General features: G+C 42.1%; 1 long non-coding RNA gene across 10 annotated transcripts in view; it reads left to right on the forward strand.

Annotated features, from left to right (window-relative positions):
* Positions 1-22,683, forward strand: part of LOC135259863 (uncharacterized) — a 131,798-nt gene that overhangs the window by 97,762 nt on the left and 11,353 nt on the right. For 3 of the 10 annotated variants that reach the window (XR_010331409.1, XR_010331407.1, XR_010331412.1), the window contains 4 exons: positions 54-192; positions 4,865-5,001; positions 12,869-12,963; positions 13,898-14,056. This is a non-coding gene — a long non-coding RNA (uncharacterized LOC135259863). Of the gene's footprint in view, positions 1-53; positions 193-4,864; positions 5,002-12,868; positions 12,964-13,897; positions 14,057-15,528; positions 16,744-19,406; positions 20,186-22,683 lie in introns of those variants that run through there. The other 7 variants (XR_010331408.1, XR_010331410.1, XR_010331411.1 and 4 more) reach the window with 7 other exon arrangements.

Consider the following 22,683-nt stretch of genomic DNA (forward strand, 5'->3'; position numbering starts at 1 on the left):
TTGAAGAAACCCTCGATGAAGTTACTTAGTTTGTCCTCCATGTCCCGTTTTAGGTTCTTGTCACCAGGAGACGATTGGTGTCAAAACCCCTCCTCCCCATGTCACCCGTCATTCCGCCCCTCCGTAATTCAAGCAGGACTGGCTCAACTGGACAGTGCTTATTGCCCTCTCTCTCGACTCCAGTTATGGCAGGTAATTTTCTGATGCCTTATCTCTGGAGAAGAAGTCAAAGCCTGATGGCACTTGACATTTCCCTAAGTATTCCGGTTGATGGAGAGAGTCAGCGATTTGAACCGGGGGGGAAACATATTTCCTGTCCTAATTAGAATGAAGTTTTGTTTTTTTGTCTGTGAGTTATGTTGCGGAAGACACTCTAAACTGCTAAATTATGGCTCAGGTGGTATTCTGAGGATTCTTCCGGGGAGAATGGCGGAAGGGCTCATTTCCGCCCCTGTCTCCTGGCTGATTTGAGGAGCGCGTCTGGTGACAGTGATGGCTACCGCTTGGGCATTCACAGGAACCATTCAGATTGAGAGACTCGGAGATTAAACCCTGGAACACAGTGTGTGATTTCTGGAAACAGTGAGTGGGTGGGCACTGTAAGGATACCCATTATCCTGCAGTCATTTAGAGGGCACTCATATCCGAACCAACTTGAAAAATAATGCACTTATACTTCATGTATTGAAAACAGGAAAATAATAAGAGCGATGATGTAACAGAAAAATAGTCTTGCAGACAGTGACATTGTGGTTAAGAAATGGTAGAATTAACTATGCTAATTAACATAGTCATCTATCCTCACAAAATATTCAACAATTCTGATAACACATTCAATCAGACATGGTTCACAAACCTCACAACATAAGCAAGTAACCCATCAACACATTCAGCCAACCTGGAGGCATATTAGGACGGAGTGTGGCACAGTGGGTAAGGAACTGCGCTTGTAACCGAAAGGTCGCAGGTTCGATTCCCGGGTAAGGACACTGCCGTTGTACCCTTGAGCAAGGTACTTAACCTGCATTGCTTCAGTATATATCCTGCTGTATAAATGGATACAATGTAAAATGCTATGTAAAAAGTTGTGTAAGTCGCTCTGGATAAGAGCGTCTGCTAAATGCCTGTAATGTAATGTAATGTAATATTAAACCAAATTTACAGCATATCCCACAAACCTGAACAGTGATTCTGATAAACTCTAAAGCTCAACAAGCTTTTAAAGAAAGTACATTGTCTTCTACCCCAACCACAGATTCTTTAAACTCTCCAGATACTCAGCTCTCGTGTGCCTTCTACAATCTCTGATAACCTATAATACAAGAGGACTTTAAAAACTCTCAGTAGAATCTATTTATTCTACCCAGAGTGTAAGTGTGTTTATGTGTGCGTGTGTGTGTTGTTGCCATGGTGTTTACATCTCTCTGTCCGGGATATGTGTCTTTGTTGCCATGGTGCTTGCGTCCCTCTATCCAGCAGGTGTGCATTGTTGCCATGGTGGCACATCTCTTTGCCGTTGTGTCTTTCACAACCCCTTTGCTGTAGCTGTTCATGCCGGGGGGGTTATGCTGGATGATATCATCCAGACTGTCTTCTGCAACATAATAAAAACGTAATTCTAATTAGCACAGGAACTACGTTTGCCTTGTTTCATGACAGGGGCAGTGGCCATCACCAAAGTAATTAGGGAAAGTGCCAAGTGTCAAGTGCCATTTTCCTGAGTCATAAAAAAATGTGAAGGCCGGGCCAGACCTGTCAGTGAATGATGACAAGTAAACATGCAACTCAAGAGAAGTTTAGTTCATTACTCAGTCACGCCGCTATTAATCACAGTTTTAATCAATTGTGTTTGCAGTGCCATTTCAAGGCTGTTTTTCAAACTAGGCAGAGATAATTAACTTGAAGTGAGACTTCCTGTATGGCACCACGGTGTCAGTCAATGGCTGATCATGGACAAGACCTCAGATTGATTCTCCACATCTTCTTTCGAAGCTCTGCATCAGACAGTGCAAACAATGGTAGCTAAATATAGAGCCATTTGGTGATTCACAGGAAAAGTTTTGGAAATGCTTTCTTTGACTGGTCATATATAACATCAGTCTAACTCATGATTTACCATCAAACATTTTACTGTATTGAGAAGCCTATGTTGAAACTTGGGAATAACATGTTCATCAATTTCTCATAAATAATGTAGAAATAAACCCCAGGAAAAAAGACCTCCAAATCCAGCTTTTCAGCAGCAAGGGGTAATTTGTGCATTCATAGAGTGAATAACATACCAGAAACCTCATCGGTCCATTTTTTGTGATCATAAATTTTATTATGTGCAGCAGTTTGTGAAACAACGGTTCTTTTAGTCCAGATGTCTTGAGAAAATATTTATTGAAGTGTGCATATTTTATTACATTTTACATATTTTTGCAATCTGCTTTTCATATGAAATGTAACTGTCGTTATTCTAGTTTCAAAATACCATCGGGAACATTTTTCCTCCAAAAGTTTGATATTCCGCATTCACTCCAATGAGAACTCCAGTGTTTTGCCCTCAACATGCGCAGTACAGGCTTACTTCCAGGACTTCACAAGCTTAGCTTAGGCTAGCATGCTTCAACTAACCTATCTAGTTAAATATGCATATCTGTGCTCCACACCAAGAAGTCGTCTCCCCACACCAGGAAGTTCTCTTCCCACATCAGTGGCTCATTCCAATCTTATTTATCCATCCTCTTCTCTTCGGCTCTCATCTGACCCCAGAAATCGATCAAGGTTTGTCACCTTTAAGGACATTCCAACCTGTTAAATACTCCCTAGAGGAGTGTGGAGTGAGGAGCTAGGAGGCTCCAGGAGGATGCTTCAGCAAGGATACATGAGTGTGTCCTTCACAAAATTAATTTTTTGGAATGTGTGATGTGTAATTGGTTGACTTGTGGGTCCACCTCTCCACATTTGCCACGTCTGTAATTGAATGTGGTTTCAAACTGACACTTGAAAGAACAAGGTCATTCTATTTGCTTAATATACATTTCCTCACGTCCTTTCCTTGCGTCTTCCATTGGGTGGGTGGAGCTAAGGAGCGAGGAAAGGACGTGAAGAAAGGATGCAAGGAGTGAAAATAAGTGATTGGAAGTCTGATCCCTGTACTAGGAAGTCCTCTCACAGCAAGATTACCCCAGAGTCCTGTCAGCATCAGGCAAGCGCATTGCAAACCAGCAAAACTATGTAGAGAAGGGTTACTTCACAATTAGATGGAAGCTACTGTGAGCTAACAGTTTGTTTTTCGTTTATTTCTTTATTTGGATATATAGCAGGCATCACCACTACTTTTTGCCAACAGAATTTAATTGATTGTAATTTCTCATACAAATCTGCAATAGATTGTGTATAGATCCCTGTTCCAATATACATTTGATGGATATTACATTTAAATCACCTCATTACAGTGGTTTTATGGTCTCATCCCCTGGTAGTTGCAGCTAACAGATTGCTGATTTGTTCATCTGGATATTTCAGATATTCCAGACTCTGGTTTCTGGGTAAACACAAGAATTTGTCATTTTTGCTGATGGTTAAATAATCAATGTCAAAGTTTATAACAGATTTAAACTCCAACTGAAAAAATGTGTAAGCTTACTCCATAAACTACAGTTACTTTGGCTGCTGTCTTCTAAAAGTATACAATCATACAATTTAGTGCCTGTTGTGCCAGTTCTAAATAATTCAAGCCTCAGCCATTTCCCCAGAGAGAATGAACTCAAATCTCATCGCTGCATTCGAATATACTACCAATATTTATTTATCATTATTAAGCCACATTTATAGGGACACTGTCACTGTCTTCACAAAAGCGCAGTTCTTGTATTACTAATCTGCATTTACTTTTTACTGTGGAAAATAAAATAACAGTAGTACAGTCTGAGAGATTAACTGCAAAACAGAAGTGAAATGTGACTAACATTAAACGTTCAAACAATAGCAGATGTAAGAAAATGCCCAGCTCATATAAAAAAATTATTTACATCGCTGAACATACACAGCCGAGTGCAACTGTGCATTCAGTTACCACGGTTTCCATGTAATTAAAAAAATGACTGGCTGCTGGGAATGTTCTGGTCCCCGGGGAGATCTGTAAGTATACGGAACGTGATGTCACGCTGCGCGCTGTGGCAGTGGGGGTAGTGTAAATATAGCAGAAACGAATGGCTGTGTGTTCTTTGGCAGTCGCGGCGTGCTTCGCGGACCGCGCGCGAGGTCTAATGACAAGCGTCTCTCACCAGGAGTCTCTCTGCGGCTGCGGTGATTGTTCCGTGGTTTGCTCGCGTGATTCAAATGGTTGCTTCAAGTACATTTTACTCTCTGGATGTTGGTAAAAAAAAAAAATTTGGAAATGCTCCCCTCAGATTCTTCTTCGTCGTCAATGAAACACGCTGTGAGCCAAAACGCACAAAGAACATTTCTATTGAATATATATATATATATATATAGAGAGAGAGAGAGAGAGAGAGAGAGTTGAAAGTGATTTTTTCCTTCTGAGGGTGTGAGTGCTCAGCGGGGAGCAGGGAGATCGTCATCTCCGCTGAATGGGGCCCTCCCCTCCCCAGGTGGCGCTCCAGCCAATTGCGTGTCACCCTGTGGGGCTGCCAGCTACGGCCAGCACTGGCACAGTATGGATTTGATGGCAGATTTTGGGGGCCGTCCATGCACCTAACAGTGCCCAATCAGAGTGAGCCACTCCCAGCCACCCCCAGTGATATGTCACATGTCCCACTGGGGCACTGAGTTTTTAAAAAAAAAAAACTATCATTATTATTATTATTATTATTGTTATGATTCATGATCTGCTGTTGATCCACTGAACTCACAGGATGGCTTCCCTCTTCGCCTCCAGCCATGTGTGTCTGAAATTCAATCATTGCAGCAGCTACCCCGAGAGCGCTCTGCCTCGCCGTTACCACGGCGATTGCGTTCACGCCTGGCAGCTGAAGGCCTGGCCTTTATAAGGTAATTGCTTTACATTAAAGGAGGTAAAAGGTCCTTGCGGCACGCTCAGGTGTAATGAAAGCTTAATGCTGCCAATGCTAATGACCCGGTGGGTCTTGTCAAAGACGTGCGCATGCATAGGAAAAGCCAGCGTATGGGGAGCAAAATGTATGGCGCATTAGCAGGGAGAACTATTAATTTCCCATAACGCCAAGTTCTTGTTCATTGTTTCAGTCATTCACTCAGAATAGACTTCCTCTAGCAGTCACCTATGACCGAGTGTTATCTCAACCTGAAGTTAGAGGCGGAAAGTCAATGAAGTACTTAAAACTTAATGATGTTTATTAGCCTCAACGGCAGAAGCTTTCAAATTCGGGCCTGGGCACCCACTGTGTAATCTCCCAATTTTAATGAGTTATTAATTGTTCTTAATTAGACACTTTAACGTCTATTAAAGTATTTACCCTCTTAAGGCTACGTTATGTCATAAACAGCTTTGCATTCTATTAATTCATGTCCCATAATATCCCAGGACTTTAAATTACTCTCTGATTAAATAATGCTTTAATTTTCTTTAATGGGCAATATGGGAAATGATTCCATTAGGAAGAGGTTACATTGTTAATTGGTTAAATTACAGACTGACAGGCTAAATCACTGGGCTCCTAACCGCTGAAGATGTTAACACTAAACTATTTTTGTGGCAAATGAAATTAGTTTAGAGATAAAGTAAATTGAAACAAGCCAAACTGGCACTTAAAAAATAAGTATTAGGGGGTGTGGAAGAATATATGGACGAACCCATGACTGGGTTTTACGAACATTTGCTGTACATAGATTTTTTTTTTTTGTGCAATGGATTCTCCGGTACTGTGCTGTAGACAACTGAATTTAGAGTTAACTGCAAACACAATGCATAAAAATTCTAAAGCAAAGAGACATTCAGTACAGCCTGGAAAGAGGAGAGATGACTAATTAATTACTGGTAATTAATTAATTACTCTTGTGGGAGGAGTTTATCAAGAGGCAGTGACTTCCTTTGGAATGTACATCTGGACTGTTGTGTGAATAATTTAGCTGGTGAGTGTTCTCTAAAAAGCTTCTTTAAATGTCATATGTCACAAGACTGTTTTTCTGATCCACATCCTGCGTCTAATGCATGCGGAACCAGAAGTGTCTGGTAGAAATCCGACGTAACAGTCTGATCCCCTAGTGTGAGCTAATGAATTCTTTATTTGGTCATCTTAGCTACCAACTCCAAAGACGCGACGCAGTGGAGCGATGCCATTGGTCGAAAAGTGGGCTATGTTCCAGAGGAGATCAGCCAAACAGATCGTACACACATTCTCTGTGTAAATTATTCATAGAGAAGGGTAGAGGACCATGCAGCGCTTTCAAAGCCTGCTATTTAATTGCTCCTACATTCCGTTTTCGAACTTGGAAAACGGGACCAAAGAAGTGAGTGGGCATTGATAACTTCAACGCTCACCACACCTGTCTATCTGAACAGGAAAACCAGAACTAACCTGATTTTACAGCATAAGGGACATCTCGTGAAAGCAGTGGTTTATGGTGATTCCGTTAAACTGATATCAGATCGGCTATTCACAGGAAACGGGGGCATCGTCCTAGTATTAATGTATTCCCTGATGGGTTAATACAAGCTGAACTACAGGCTTTTAAATTAAATGCTAAATTGAACCCGAATGCCTTTTTGTTTAGTAAGTTGAACTCAAACATGGCTGGAACTGTGTATTTCCCAGCCATCGGCTGATGTTGGCCATACATGGGGCAGACAGCTGAACATGGAGAACCTGATTGTCAGGAAAACATCAGGGTGGATGTTGGTGATAAGTCTGAGGAGTGTGGGTTTGAGGGAATAGTTCTGTAATTCAAAAAGGGGGGGGGGGGGGGGGTAGAATTGAAAGAACAGATGGCTTCAATTTCTCCACGCGTGCCACATCTTTATTGTGGTTTAAATGAAAAAAATAAAAACAGGCGATTCTTTCAGGAGATTTCAATGCAACCTCAGATCATCTCCGACAGAAGCGGAAGAGGATGTGTTTGTGGCTCGTTATCCGCGCCGATCAGCGCAGGTGCTCATTATCGGCGTTCTTCCTCCTCATCCGGGAATGCCACAACACTTCCCCGTTTGGAACCTTGCCGCGATACTCGTTGAAAACTGGAGCACAAAGAAACCGCCAGATGACGTCTGAAATCCGAAAGTGTGAAAAGAAACTCGACGTGGGATCTGTGTTGCTCCGCACTCCGGGGTGTCACGGGAGAGAGCCGGAATTCCGGAATACCAGAATGCCGGAATGCCAGGAAACATGGGGAAAGGCACTAAACGGACTGCCTGCCGCATCACAAACCTTTTAACTGGTCAGATCCAAACGAGAGCATGAGGCTCAATTAGTGGGACACAGTTGGTGTGCGGTGGCTTTGTGTGTGTGTGTGTGTGTGTGTGTGTGTTTGCTTACACAAGTTCCAGTCAGCTGCACACCATGAAATCCCATCAACCAGTTGAGTGGCCAATTGGTACACCTGTACTGGTCTCATCTGGCAAATGTGTGCTCTGTACAAACTCATTTTAGAATGTGCCATGGTTGTTCATGCTCAATAAAGTATTAATAACTGTATTATATTACCTTTGGAATTATACATATTGACCTGGATCCATTCAATATTTGTCCTCAACTTTGGTTCACAATCTTTCTTGACGCAACATTCTCATGAAGAAAAAGGAAAAACTAGACATTGCGTTTCATTCCGAACCAAAGCTTGGGAGGAATTTTGATTTAACACAAGCCTCTTTCTTGATTTTCAGTCCAACATCAATAAATATGAGCCAATATGGTATTAATGAGGAGGCCAGGTTTTCTGTTATGAAACATTCCACACCAAAGTTCAGTCAGTTACTCGTGTTACTTGGTTCCAGGGCTCCAGACGAAAGCACATCCCATGGAGCCATTGGTTTCCGCAGCCAAGCGTTGTCTGAGGGTGATGTCATTTTTGGGAGCCAAATATTTCCCTCTTCATGTCAAATGCAGAATTAAAGTCATAAACAGTGGAAAATAGATTGGGCCCTCACCTTTCGTTTGCTTACCCGGTTTGTCTCCCTGGAAGCTTTCGTCTGTGTGTCTGCGTAACGCTGGCTCAGCCTGCTAGCAATGCAGCCTCTGGAGCTGTGCACCCTGCTGGCCGTCTGTAAGAAGCGTGGCCTGGAATACTGGCGGACGAGCTCAGACAGGCCCAGGTGGCAAACGCAGAAACCCATCGTGGCTTGAATCAAACCGCAGAGTGGTTTCAGTTTTTAGCAGACACCTCCGCCAGCCACCGTCGGCTGAATAATTCCTCTGAGGAGGATGAAGAGTGTATATTTGAGTCAGCCGGTCCGGCTTTAGCAGATACCCAAATAACTGGAGTCTTTTTCCAGTGAATCCATGCCTTTCACTTCTCACACAAGGCTGACCATTTCCCCTTGGTCCGCTGAATCTTTACAATAACTTTCACTAGAATGGACTTGGTTCGTATTCATCGTCTGGGGAAAACTGGACCTTCCAGAGCCCCTCTGTTTGTGTCTCTGTTCCTTTCAGTTTGTGCTGTGATATGAATATAATGTTTTGCAGGCAGTCGAATAAAAGCACCGCTTCGAAATGGTTTTTTTCCAGTCAGTGACTTGACACCAAGCACTTGTCATCAGCACTATAACACGAGCGAACAATATTCTTTTGGATTCATAAAAATATTTTGCCTGGCTGGCTGATTTCATGAAGACTGAAGACAGATGCTCTGTTTTGTTCCATCTGACATGCTTGCAATACTATTTCAGCAACTTTGATTGGCAGTGAATATTCTGCCATTGTGTAGTATTGTTGGATCTGTGATTTGGTTCACAGTAGAAATACGAATATTGATTGGTTAAGAAGAAAAATAATTATTGAAGTAAATACACAGGGTCAGTAACAGGGTCCTTATCTCATACTTAAAAAATAAATGCAGGTTGGTTTTTCTTTCTTCACAAACAGAACTTGGCAAGTTTATATTTTGTGATGCCTTTGCTTGCCAAATTGCGTTTGTGCAGGAAAAAGTAACACTTGCATTTATTAGTAAATGCAAGTTAAGGACGAATGAGGATTGAATCGAGGCCAGAGAAACAGAGGGAGGGACTGGCAGCAAGCGGAGGTTAATATTCACCCAATTTAATGTGCGATTTATTTTAAGTAACTGACTTAACTGCCGAATAACAGGATGTGCAAAATCAGCTGTCCCCTGAAGATTTAGCATTTTGAGAGCGAGGTAAATGTCAAAGATCCATATGATTTCTGAGAAGCATTTGCCTTCAAAGGGACAACGACGGTGGCAGGACTTTGATCTGAAAATAGACACCCACAACTTCAGCAACCCACTCACTGCAATCATTACACAAACTTCTTGCAATGAAGATGACACTGAGGCTTTTAATTAATTTAGAGAACTTTTTTTTAATGTAATGAATTCAAGCCCAAGACAGATGAAACATTCCCAATTTTGCTCATTGCAATGCTTAAACTGTTCGAGCCGCTATGTTTTGCATCGCTAATATAGATGTTTTCTTACACAGGCCAGTTTACAATGGAATTCCCTTTCTCCATTTACTGTGAAACCCTCCTTTACATTTGCCTGTTAAAGGGATTGGCTCTTTCTTAAATGTATTACATTATGTGTTTCTGTGCCTCCCAATAGAAACTTTGGAGCATTTATAACCGCCTTTAGTTCAGTCTGTGAGTGAGTCACAGGGAGAAACCAGGAAGTAATCATACTGCAGTGCCGTGCGATCAGAGTATTGGACTCAAAACCTGGGCCCTCTGCTATTTTCAGAAAAAAGCCAAAAATGCAGATTTCTCCAGGTGGAGATTAACATCAGTTCTTTATGGACTGTTTCAGAAGGGGAATGGGGGGATTGTTTCAGTCCAATATCCCCACAAAAAACATCAGTTCCACTTTCTTCAAAGGCTTTTAGATGTAGTGCTCACAGGATTGCTTTCATTGTGGGTCCTTTGCTCTCTAATGGCAGTGTGTTGAGTCAGCCACTGTTTAAAGATGTGTATTAATTTGATGCTGAAACTGTTCTTTTAAAAAAAAAATTGAGATCAGGTACCTACCTGCAATTCAAATTCTAATTTATTTCATTAGGTTTTTAGTGCTAGCTTGAACAGGGACTCAGTTTTCGTTGAGGGTTTCGCCTCATTAATTTGTGTCTGAGGACATCAAAGAGAGTGGAAGAGTGTGGTGTGATCACAACGCTTCACCCTGATTCAGGCGCTTATTAACATATTAAACACTGGAGAACGAGGAGCCAGTGGCGAGGAACCTGGCACTGAATACAGTTGGAGACACCTGGAACTGGACACACTTAGAGACACACCCCTGGATATGCACCTAGACCTGGACACTCCTGGAGAAACACTTAGAGACACACACCTGGACCTGGGTACACTTGTAGAAATACTTGGAGACACACACATGGACCTGCTCATACCTGGACACACACCTGGACCTGGAGGTATCTGAACAGACACCTGGACATGTACCTTTACCTGGACAACCCTGAACCTGGACACACCTAGTCACACACTTGGACTTGGACACACCTGGACAAACACCTGGAACCAAACACCTGAAGACACACAACTGAAACTGTGCTATTTTTCCCTCACTAACACTAAAGTGAGAGACAGCACTCCACAGACTTTTAAAATACACAGAATTATTAGTCAGATAATAGAGCTGAACTTCAAAATCAAATACATTTCTTGAACCATCTGTTTAATGTCTTAAACAGCAAACAGTCACTGTGGTTTGCTCACTAGTTCCAGCATTGTAACCTTCACACTTTTAGCTGCCATCTTTGATGCCTGGTGGAGCAGGCATCATCGCCGTGGTGACATTTCCCCCTCAGTCTGCAGTTGTCAAGTCGGACCCCCCGAGAGGGAAGATGTCATCGCTCACATCTGTCGAGTCAGAACCGACCTCCAGCTGCTCAATCACGCCCGTCACGGGCTAGATGGATGTTTGACGGGCAGAGCAATGGCAGGCCTTTCACTCTCAGGTCCGACGTCTGAAGATAATCAGCCCTGATGTCTGGAAAAAAAATTTTCTTTTTTTTTTAAAGTTCAGTAACTCTCAGAGAAAATGTAAAGAGGGAAGTGAAAGTGATTTCGCAGCTGGCTTGGGAAAATAAACATGCACAGCAGTGTGCGTATTACCATAATTTTAAATATTAAACGCATGTGTCAACACGATGTACCCGTAGACACATGTGGCAACCATTTTTTTTTTTAGCTTTAAAAATAATGAAGGTGTTCAAAAGATAAACATTACCCTACCTGTCCCTATCTCACCTTTCAGAAACACCTCGGAACCAGTGCATCTGCTCTGTAATGCTTTACAGGAAAGCTATCATTAGATGTGGTTAAAAGACAGCATTTCTGCCTCTAATCAGGAATCTGCCACCTCAGCACCTGCAGGAAAACGGATGCGGAGCTGCTTTGAGCCGTGCGATCGCCGCGAGATGTGATAGCTTTGACATTCAAATGCGGCGCAGCCGATAAGTCCAAGAAGCATAAAGTTTCTATCAGACGCTGCTAGCACATTGCCACATTGTTAATGTCGTCCCTGTTGGAAATCGGCTGGAAGACACCTGCTGTTCCCATGACGATGTCTTCCCCCTCTTACCTGCAGCTAAACAAGGAATGGAATCCAATTAAAGGCTGCAAAGTATGAAAAATCCAGCATAATCGCCCCATGGGGTCCTTTTTCAAGTACAAACGTGTAAGCCAGTGTCTTGGCAAAAAGTTGAAATTCTGTGTTTGTTGTTTATTTATTTATTGCTTTATATAGCTTCCGGTTATTTGCTTTTGTACCAGAGTTTACTTTGTTCCACCATCTTATCACATGCATTACATGGTATATTTACCAGTGACATTTTTATAGTGAAGCTTTGGCTTGATTGTGTTACAGTCAATTATATGCATCATTACTGGAGATTATTTAACCTTGTTACAAAATAACAAAGATATACAGCATAATAAATATGTGGGAAAAATCAGTAGTCCTCCGCTTTGCCTCTGCAAGCACCTTTATCACAGCGTGTTCCCAGACATTGATTGCATTGTCTCTGAATCTTGGAGGGGGTGCGAGGGGGGAGGGGTGGTTAGTTGAAGAATCAACTGAGCTTTTGCAAGAACAGAGGAGAAACAAAAACAAATTAGAAAGAAGCGCTGGGCTGACAGAGGGTAATGCGCTAAGGGCACATGCCAGTGTTCCCGTGGAGACGGGAGGGTGGCAGCACTGACAGGAGGCCCCACCCCTGGGTCTTGTCCCTCTGGGGGAGCTCCGCCCCCAGGCCCTATCGTTCAGATGGAGCTTCACCCCCAGGCCCTGTCCCTCTGGGGAGATCTGCCCCCAGGCCCTATTTCTAAGATAGAGCTTCACCCCCAGGCCCTGTCCTTCTGAGGGAGCTCCACCCCAGGCCCTGTCTCTCTGACAGGCAGCCCCACCCCCAGGCCCTTTCTCTCTGATGGATCTCCACCCCCAGGCCCTGTCTCTCTGAGAGAGCTTTGCTCCCAAGGCCCTGTCTCTTTGAGGGACGCCCTTGCATTGCGTAGTAGCGAGATGCCTTCTCAGTGGAACTTCTAAACTGAGATTACCAAAATGTCTGTGTTTCCTGTTGTTTTAGAACGGCTTTATACTGCTTTTGTGTTCTCTCTCTGCCTTCAGAACTCTGTCTGGCTGCGGTGTTGCATTTTAAATATGTGCACACTAGAGATAGCATGTTTCCTCATTGTTTTTTTATTTTAGATTTACCACAAGTGACCGCCCAAGAAATGCTTCTGTTTTTTCCCAGCTTGAAATTTCCCAACCATATCCGTAGGCCTTTCTCATCTCTGCAGCATCCCACGTCGGTTTGGGAGAACACAGACGGCTGTGATCCTCTCCAAGGCATGTTCTGCTCATTCATTTTGTTACGCTGCCCATAAACTCAGCTGTGCCGTCACCAGTACACATCAAACCTGGGCCAAATACTTTAAAGTAGTTCAGATGATTAAATTAGCCAGGTCTGGTGTGAGTAATGCAGGCATCTGAGCAATGAGAGGAGTCTCGCTTGTCTGATGATGAGTAAATCTCTGACTACCCTTCGGCTAATTTTAAACTGACACGGTTAGGATTCAGTACCAGACTGTGGGGCATATCACTGTTCTTTAGCAGGATGTGCCCCTCAACAGCCCCTTATCCATGATCATTGTGAGAAAGTCTACATGGGAAACCCCACTGATAAATAGGGGCATTCCACAAATGGAAGGCCCCTAGTCTAAGCTTGCTTTGTGGGTGTTTAATGCAAACACATTCAATTGCAATGCATTTGTGGGCCATTGGCCTCTTTTTTGAGGTTTTGTTTGATGATGAAAGATTTATGCAATACACAAAAAACGTAAAACATAAAAAGTACAAAGAAGCACTGCACAAGAAAAGAAATGTTATAGTTTTTGTTTTGCAAATGAACCAGAAGTACTCAGCCATGTGTTAACTCACACATGTTGTACATGCTGTTTACAAGGAGTTACTGATGCAACCACACTGCACTGATAACATTTATAAGTCCACCGAAACAAACTAAAGCAGTGTCCCATTTTCTTTTGATGTAATGAAAAATTGCATTATCATCGTCATCTGCTGCATCGTCAAGGCTGCATGTTCTCAATTGTTTGTAGTACCAACAGCATATCTGATGTAATAACTTGATTGTCACTGCAGTAGACAAGAAAATGACAGCTAATTCATGAGGGCCAGACTAATGCCCTTCATAAAGCATCATTAGGGGGATGTTTAGATGTAATTGATATTAAATTTGTCCATCTTGTGGTTGCCATGGCAGGGGCCTGCTCTGAGCCGAAGATAAACACTGCTGTGACTCACCCGGAAACAAAGGAGGACCGTCAGTCCCGCTGAATACCCAAAGCCCTTGGCAAGCATATCGGTCACATGACCCGACATCCTGCCCACATATTTCTCGCCCGCTGAAGAGAATATGCAGGTACACAGACCAATGTTCAGAGATGTTAGTTTGTATGTGAAGGTCCACACCAAACGCGGTGATGTAACCCCTGGAGGGCAACTGGGGTCCCTCAAAAATATCTTGATCTTTAGCTTAGCTCAGAGACCATGTATCCTGTAGTACAGTGTGGCCAGCAAGGGCTGTGATTCGAAACGTACAACCAGTCCTCCACCAATCACAAACAGGATAGGCCAGCTAGTACGTAGCATAAGAGTTCACCTGTCCTGTTATGGCCCTGGATAGCTGTGCAGTTGACACACCTGAATCAGGTAGATTGCATGACTAACAATTTTTGCTGATGAAGTTCAGAGATTCACTAGGCTTTAATGGCTCTCTACTTGTGATTATTATTACCCTGTATCATAACTGTGTGTTTCCAAAGTTAGCTGGGTTGGTCCACTTTCATCTTTACTGCATTAATAATCGTTTAATCAAATAAGCTCTAACTGAATATAGGTCGTTTCTTGGGCAGAAATTTGTCAATTTGGTAAAACGCTGACGAATCATTTCTCGTAATTCGTTGATGCATTTGCTACGCTCATAAAATTGACCACCGCAATGAACCTTTACATCGATGTACTGTATGTAGTGATGAGCGGAGTTACAACGAGTTGAAAAGGTTTGAACCAATCAAAATTTTGTTTCCCGCAACAGCACAGAAATGATTGGATATGGATACCCATTTCTGGTGCTCTGAGGCCGGGGCTCTGCCATCATTGATTGTATGTAAATAAGTCTGGAGTGTTTCCTTCTTTGAAAAAGGAGGTCATTTAAATCAGGGCCGACAGCGAAACAAGGCAGTTAAATCTGCAGTAAATAAGCCTTCTTCACTGGCAGTAAATCAGGCTGAGTCTTAGACCGCCGTATAAATACGATAACCGTGATTTATTGTCCGAATTCAAGTATGAAGCGATAATTCAGAAAATTTTGTGAAGGTGTGATTCCCTGCTCATGCCTTCAGGTGAGGAAATGATTTAAGATCACCAGACCGTGGCTTTGAAGTGAACCCGCCATGAGCTGAAACAGGTTGGTCTCAGCAGCAGTTGAGATATGCAATCACAACAGAAAGATTAAACGCTGCAGTGTGTGGGCGACAGTAGTTACAGGGTTCACACAGTTGCCATAACATATGTTTAAATTAAAAAAAGGAATTCCATATTTAGACATATATCAGTTGACATCTTAATGAGGCGGCTAGCCGCGGAAAATGTGTTTGGTTATTAAGCGGGTCATCTGCGGGAGCAGAAGGTTGCATAACGAATCAGATATATAGGCAAACATCCTGGCCCGGGTTCTGCGCAAGCCTCACTAATAGGGTTATTTGGTTCATCTTTCCTCCGGGCATTTAGTGATAGATTTCCCACTTATTTTGTATTGACCGCATCTTTATCCCTCTTGTGATATTTCTCTCTGGATTGGCTATTTCCCATCGACCGGATGAAATTTCCCAGTGCGTCGCATCGATCGCTCTTCGCCGCGGATCCAGGAGACGTGTTAAGTGCCGCCGCATTCGCGGAGAGCACCGCTGACTCATGGAGGATTCGATCAGAACCCATCCTTCATTTTTTTTTTTTTTTTAAAGGTTTCACTTCTTGTATTACAAATGCAACTTGCCAATTTCTGTGGTCATCTGAATTTAAGATATAATAATATCATACTTACTCACAAGTGAAGGACAAATGATGGTTGCGTGCCAGCCATTTTCTTTCTGGGATGAATCATTTTCAGGGCCTTATTGCTCAGATTTTTCAAACTTTACCATTTTTTGCTTAATCCACTGAACCACTAAACTACTGAAGAAAATATTGTTTAATTATTAAATGATACAGCCACAAATGCATACATAAATACAGACACAGAACTTCAATAATTGTGTCAAGAAGTACAAGTAGTACAAATTATTCATAGCAGGAAAAGCCCATTTTGAACTTTTTTTTTTGAACAGTCTGGGTTTTTGGATATTTCATAAGAGAAAAACAAAAATGGCAGATGGTATTAACAGCATGTATCCCTTATGTGGCGTTTAAACATTATTTCTGATAACGTTGAAAGAGTGAAAAAAAAAACAAGTGTTACATTTAGTCATTAAAGTTCTAGCTAATAATCAACAGGGCACGTGCAGTTAGACAGCAGCTTGGATTCAATCAACTGAGATGTGAAGTTAGGGTACTCTGTACTTGTGAGTTGCATGCTTTTCTTGCTCAATTTTGTGCCCATCTGGAGATCATATAGACACATGAAGCATAAACTTTTGTGCGTGGTGATGGTCTTAATCATTGCTGCTGGTGACATGTAGCCATGTGTGCGTGTGTGTGTGTCCTGTGCTTTTGTGTGTGCGTGTGCGTGTGTGTGTGTTTTTGTGTTTGTGTGTGTGTATGTGTGTGTTTCTGTGTGTGTGTGTGCCTGTGTGTGTGTGTTTCTGTGTGTGTGTGTGCCTGTGTGTGTGTGTTTCTGTGTTTGTGTACATGCTGTGAAGTTCCCCACTGTTGTCCCAGCTGTGCCTGAGTAAGTGACAGATAAATATAAAAACATCTCACACAGAAATCTCTGTGCGCATGAATAATTCACACTCAGATGGGATCTGAACACGCAATTGCAGAGCTGGCTTGTAAGCTGTGACTCTGGGAGGCAGTCTCCTCAGGGTGGAACACAAAGTGCGGTTCCCTTCCCTGCATGCGAGAGCCAAAATGGAGGAAATGCACAGATCCCTTATCTGCCACACGTTTCTCCCAAAGTGCTTCCTGGTCTGTACAAAACAGCCATCTGCTCACCCTTGGAAATGAGTGGAAATCTATCCACGAAATGTTAGAACATCAGTGGAGTTCAGGTAAATATTTAGTCTGTTGTCAGCTACAAGAATAGGATCGTGTTTTTGTCTGTGAGCTTGCCAGCACGCCTTCCTCCCCGTGCTTGTTCAAGTGTCCACAATCGTTACCGTTTGATTCGCATTCTCTCTGCCAGCCATGGAGGATTTGTCACGTCAGCCACGCTTTGTCCGTCTCAAAGTTGTTTGCTTCATAGACACGGGACGGCCATTTTGTTTCTCTTGTTTTGGCGGTTCAGAACATCCTTTCATCTATTCGATGTGTTTATACACAAGGCGGGTTAATAAGAAGACATTAACAAAGTCAATTGTTGAGCAAGGAAGTCTGTTAAAACCCAACAGGGGGGCTGTTAAACCCACAGTGTTGTTGGATTATCAATATGTAATTAAGATGTGCTGACAGGGTGGTGAATTAGATGTGCAGTGTAAGATTTTGGTGTAAAATAGACTGTACAGGAAACTCCTCTGATTTCTTGGGTCAGAACTGACTGCTGATTTTATAATTAAAGGGAAAGCCAGCAGACCAAAAAAATGGTCATATCTTCTTGGAAATATATTGTTTTAATTTACAGGTGAATGCGTGTAAAAGTATTCAACCTGTAACATATAGTTCATTTATTTTTTTATTGCTGGAAAAATTGCTTTTAAATATTTTGAAACAAAAAAGCATGAAAAAATACATAGTTTTTCCTAAAAACAATAGACAGGACAGGGTTAGCTCACACAGCGCAAGCAGTGGATCAAACCTTTACAACATCCAAAGAAACTCTGCTTCTATGCCCACACATGTCTCCTACTGATAAGGTGGAACTTGTTGCACTGTGGTTTCGTCATGAATCCTGACAATGTTGGCTCTGCACTTTAGCCTATGGTTTCTCCCGTTGAGAAGGATTCTTTCCACGATGAGTAACCCTTGATTGATATTCTTGTGACGCAGGGAAATTTTTTTCTGTTCTCTTTTGGTGAAACTGAGATACGTATGTGTGTGTGTGTGGCATTTTGATTGTTCATTTTTAACTCTTGCACAAATATGAATTCACATGCACATATACACACACACACATGCATGCAAGGCACTCACTATTAAATTAGTACTCATTCTTGTTGTGTAGTTGGCAGATGGCATCACCTGACTATAGTCTCTTAGCAACTGGTATAGCTATCCTGTCTCCAGACCTGAGGCAATTTGCACCTGTTTTCAGTCCGGATCACTGAGCACAAGGCTTTGATGAAGAGGCCACCTGCATACACTGCTCTTCTTACACTGTGCTTTTTGTTTCACCACATGAAGAGACTGAGTTTATTAGGCATCTGTTCTTAATCCTTGACCAGCAAATAAATGCAAGTGTTTTTCGTCAGAAAGTGAGAAAGTTTATCTGTAGCCAAAACTACCTCCAAACTCTCTCTCTGTGAAGACATTTATATTTTTGAATCCAAGCCTTAGTATATACTAATTATTATTGATCTATTTTTGCAATGATTGTGGTGATAATTAGATGATAATTGGAGTTTCATAAAAAAACAACCTGCATAACAAACAAAAGGCTCTTTTAGCTGGGATAAATAAATAATCTAAAGGCACCACTTTTTTGAGCTGCACAAATTAGCACACTGAACTTTGTCTAAAGGTATCTTACATACCTAAAAAAAAAGGGTTTTGATATGTGCACATGTGTCTATGTTGTAAAAATGACCAGTTATAAAATAGCTAGTCTTTCAAAAATGCTGGTGCATTTTCGAAACTTTATCTATGCCATGGCATTGGTGCAGAAAATTTTGTTGAAGTCTGAGCATTTTCCCTTTTTCAGAACCAAAGTACTTCTGTCAGAATAAGTAACATTCATAGAATGTCAGATTCTATTTTACTCTCCCTATTAAATTCTTCCTTTGCTTTATTATCATGATCTGAGCTGAAAGTTATATCAGACTAAATTCTAAATAAAATACAGATACAAATTCACAATATATTATAAGAAATTAGATAGCAGTATATATGGATCAATGATATCACATAATTGATGTGTTTTTCTTGTGATTCTTGAGATTCTTCTCAACACTTTAGTCTCTTTCAAGCCATGCTTGCTGAGGTTTAGTCCCTCTGAAACGAAGCAAGCCTCATTTCAGAAATCTCCCTTCATATCACAGAACATGTTATTATCAAGGGTTTCTAAAGCCTTAAGGCTAAAAGTGAACATTCACGTGTTATTACAGCAGAAGAAAAGAAATGTGCACAGCACAATTACTATAGCAGTGTTGAATCAACTATAGCGTCCAATAGGGAGAATATGTATTTCCTTTGAATTAAAAGTACTCTGAGACGAATTTCACTGAAGATTTTGCTGTGCATGTACAGTATTTATGCATTTTATTACACAAAAAATACAAGACTGTGAGTTTGTGTGAGAGCAGCTTTCTCTTATTAGTAGGCCACACGCTGTGTAAGACGTAGTTTAATGAGTTCGGACATTATTAACACATTATTAACACATCAACGTTTTTTCCCAGAAGGAGAACGACTTGGGCGCCTTGGAAGGATCGTTTTGACAGATGACCGTCGTCTTCAGAATCGTGCCGAACCGCGCTGTGCACTACGATCAATATTAACGACACACCTGTTACTTACACCAAGCCTTGAGGGGCCTGTTGATCTGTTTGTACTTTTTAATTAAAATAGACTGCAGTCGGCTTCCTCGGGGCACCAGTCTTTGCGATAGAAAGCGCGGAAGGGACAGGGAACGCGAGCTCGGGACAGTAGACCGCCCGCTTCTGTCAGTGGTCAGTTTTCGGATTCCGGACAGACGTATTAGACTCTGCCCGTTGTGGAGAAGAATGGCCGTGTGTGTGTGCGTGAGGTTGGCTGAAGGGCTTGTGAAAAACACCCAGCTCCCCGCTCTCTCAGGGGTTTCTGAAAGTCTGTTTGAGTTTCCTTCAGCCTCCTGGCTGCAGGCTTTGGTCAACGTGCTCCGTCGGATTCAGCCCCCATAAAAAAATTACATTTCTGGCTCCCGGAGAATTCCTTTGAAAGTTAGGGAAAACTCTGGCAAACGTTCACATTTTTTTCCGGCTGTCCCTTGCAAAGGTGACAGGGACCAGGATGTGGTTAATAATATTCAACCAATCTTGAATTTTGATAAATGGAATACTGATGGAATACTGATTGTCTACCCTCCAAGATGTTTTTTTTTCCCAATACTAATTACATTCATCAAGGGATGTGCATATGAATTATGCATGGAACTTTCATTTTGTGACCTTGACAGACGTTCTCCTGCACAATAAAATTCTATTTTGGAACATTCTTGCAATAGTGTTATCTAACTGAAATTCTCCCCTTTCTCTGTATCCCAAATATAATTTTGAACATTTTGAAATATTTATTTTTATTAAAGTAACATGGTTATGAGATCATTCAGGTCAAAGAATTAATCTGGAGTATCGAATAAATCAGAATTCAGGTAGTCAGAGCAGCTTGAATTAATTCAGCTTAATGTTGGGTATTATTTAACCTCCAATAACTGGGGGAAATAGCAAATGTAAAAACATTGCATATTCAGATTTTCAAAGGTCACCGACTGACAACATTATTTCCAAAAGCATGGCAAGCCTGTGGAAAACTGAAAGTGAAATGTCAAACTTTAAAAATAAGCAGAAAATAGCAGCCACTTTGAAGGCATGCTGGAGCTGAGCTCCAAAGAAAGTGTTTCATATTCTTTTGTTTTGGCTTGTGTCACAGGGCACGACAGCATTAAAATTAATTTAAGTACATCTGAAGGTGTGGTGCTGTTGCTATTTTTTAAAGAACCTTTTTTTTTTCAACAGCGTCTTACTCTTAAAGCAGCTGGACTGAATGTCAGCGTAAAAATTATTTATCATGTCATTAACGGCCATTTTGCGCTGATGACGTTCTTGTGCTCGCTCACACAAATCACAGATTTCAGGTGACTTCAGTACGCTGTCAAAACTACGTGCATATGTGACTGCCCAGGAATTGATTTTTGCTGCAGTTCTCTCTTTTTCCACCAGCAGTTTTAGCCCCACTTGCTGCAGAGTACAATCTCCTGAGTGGAACATGGACATGGTAACTGCAAACTTTTAGAATAATTCTAATTCAGCAGTTCTTGGTTCGGACACGCTCCTAATGCCACAGAGTCGCTACTTTCTATCTAAACAGATCGAGCGATTTGACTGGATGCTTACCTAGCTGTTTGCAATTTGATTGGATGCTCCACGGCTGCTCGTGTTTTGATTAAATTTCCCATAGCTGTGAGTGCTTCAATTGGGCACTGCATGCTCTTTGACTGGAAACTCCATAAACTTTGATTGGACGTTTTTTGCTCTTTGATTGGATACACCACAGCTGAGAACATTTTGATTGGCTGCAGGCTTTAGGAGTATTCACCTGCCCTCTCTCGCCACACAAAATTTCCTCTTATCGCTTTTTGGCAGGCCCCCGAAGCGCTCCTTCCTTCACATCACCACCCTCTTTTAACACCCTCTTTTAAAAATAACTTTCTCTTAAATTAGTGAAGCACATTGATGTGATTTCACAGCTGGGAGTTTTTTATTTTTATTTTTCTGAGTAAATAAATTGCTTGCCTCATTTTTCAGATGCAAAGCCCCGATTGGCAGCATTGCGGAAGGCTGCCTGTGCTGCCCTGTCCAGCTGGGAGAGGGGTTGTAATAAAATACAGCGGGATAGCCGATGCAGCACACTGCTTATCTTGTTAACAGTGTCATTAAAAATCCAGCTATTCAGGTCTGGTATCTGTTATGGCACTGTTCTTGTGTGTGGATGAGACTCACGGTCTGGTATCTGTGAAGGCTCTGTTCTAGTGTGTGGATGCGTCCCGCAGTCTGGTATCTGATAAGGCACTGCTCCAAGGTGTGGATGGGCCCCACCGCCTGGTATTTGTTAAGGCACTGCTCCAGTGTGTGGACGGGCCCCATGGTCGGGTCTCTGTCAAGACACTGTTCCAGTGTGTGGATGGGCTCCACAGTTTGGTATCTGCTGACGCAATGATCCTGTGTGCTGTTGGACCATACAGTCCATAAGCACTGATATATAATGAATTGGGAGAAAAGGGGGACAAAACATTAAGAAATGCAGGCTGCTGAATAAAACACAGGGTCACTGTGGTGATGTCACACAGCAGAGCTGACGGGAGAGATTAGTGGCATTGGCTGGACTTGAAAATGGTCCCAGTAATGGCCATCATCACAAAAACACAACAGAAGTTCTCCCACTGGTCCAGACGTGACCCTGTGAATGAGCCACTCTCTGGCGCATGCGTTTGCTTGGGTCTAAACCAGCGCTCTTCAGAGCTGTTCTTCCCTCGTTACTTTAATTAAATCTGTAAATGAGTCTGCTCTCATGGCCGTTGCATTCCTGGAGGACCGCTGTTTTCAGTTCAAAAGCCCAAGTCCCCCCCCCACCCCCCCTCCACCTCCCACCGCCCCTCACTAAATGCCGCTGAATTGCTTTTTTACCCCCTCTAAAGCATTCTCAAGGAAAAAAAAGTAATTTAATAATACAGAAGAAGGGCCAGGGTTATCTTTCTACTGAAAAGGGGAAAATCAGCTATTAAGTTTTAATTGTTCTGACCCACAAAATGCATTAAGTCAAAGGGAGATATGGATCAGAGAACAGTGGAGTTTACCATGCTGGCCTTACTGAAAAACAAGCAATATATAGGAGAAAATACACAGGGGAGTATATAGTCGTGCCTATACGTTTTGAATAGTATAATAAATCAAATTACCTATAGTATGAAAGCACAATAGA

The sequence above is a fragment of the Anguilla rostrata genome, chromosome 7 (assembly GCF_018555375.3).
Source record: "Anguilla rostrata isolate EN2019 chromosome 7, ASM1855537v3, whole genome shotgun sequence".
Taxonomy (NCBI): Eukaryota; Metazoa; Chordata; class Actinopteri; order Anguilliformes; family Anguillidae; genus Anguilla; species Anguilla rostrata.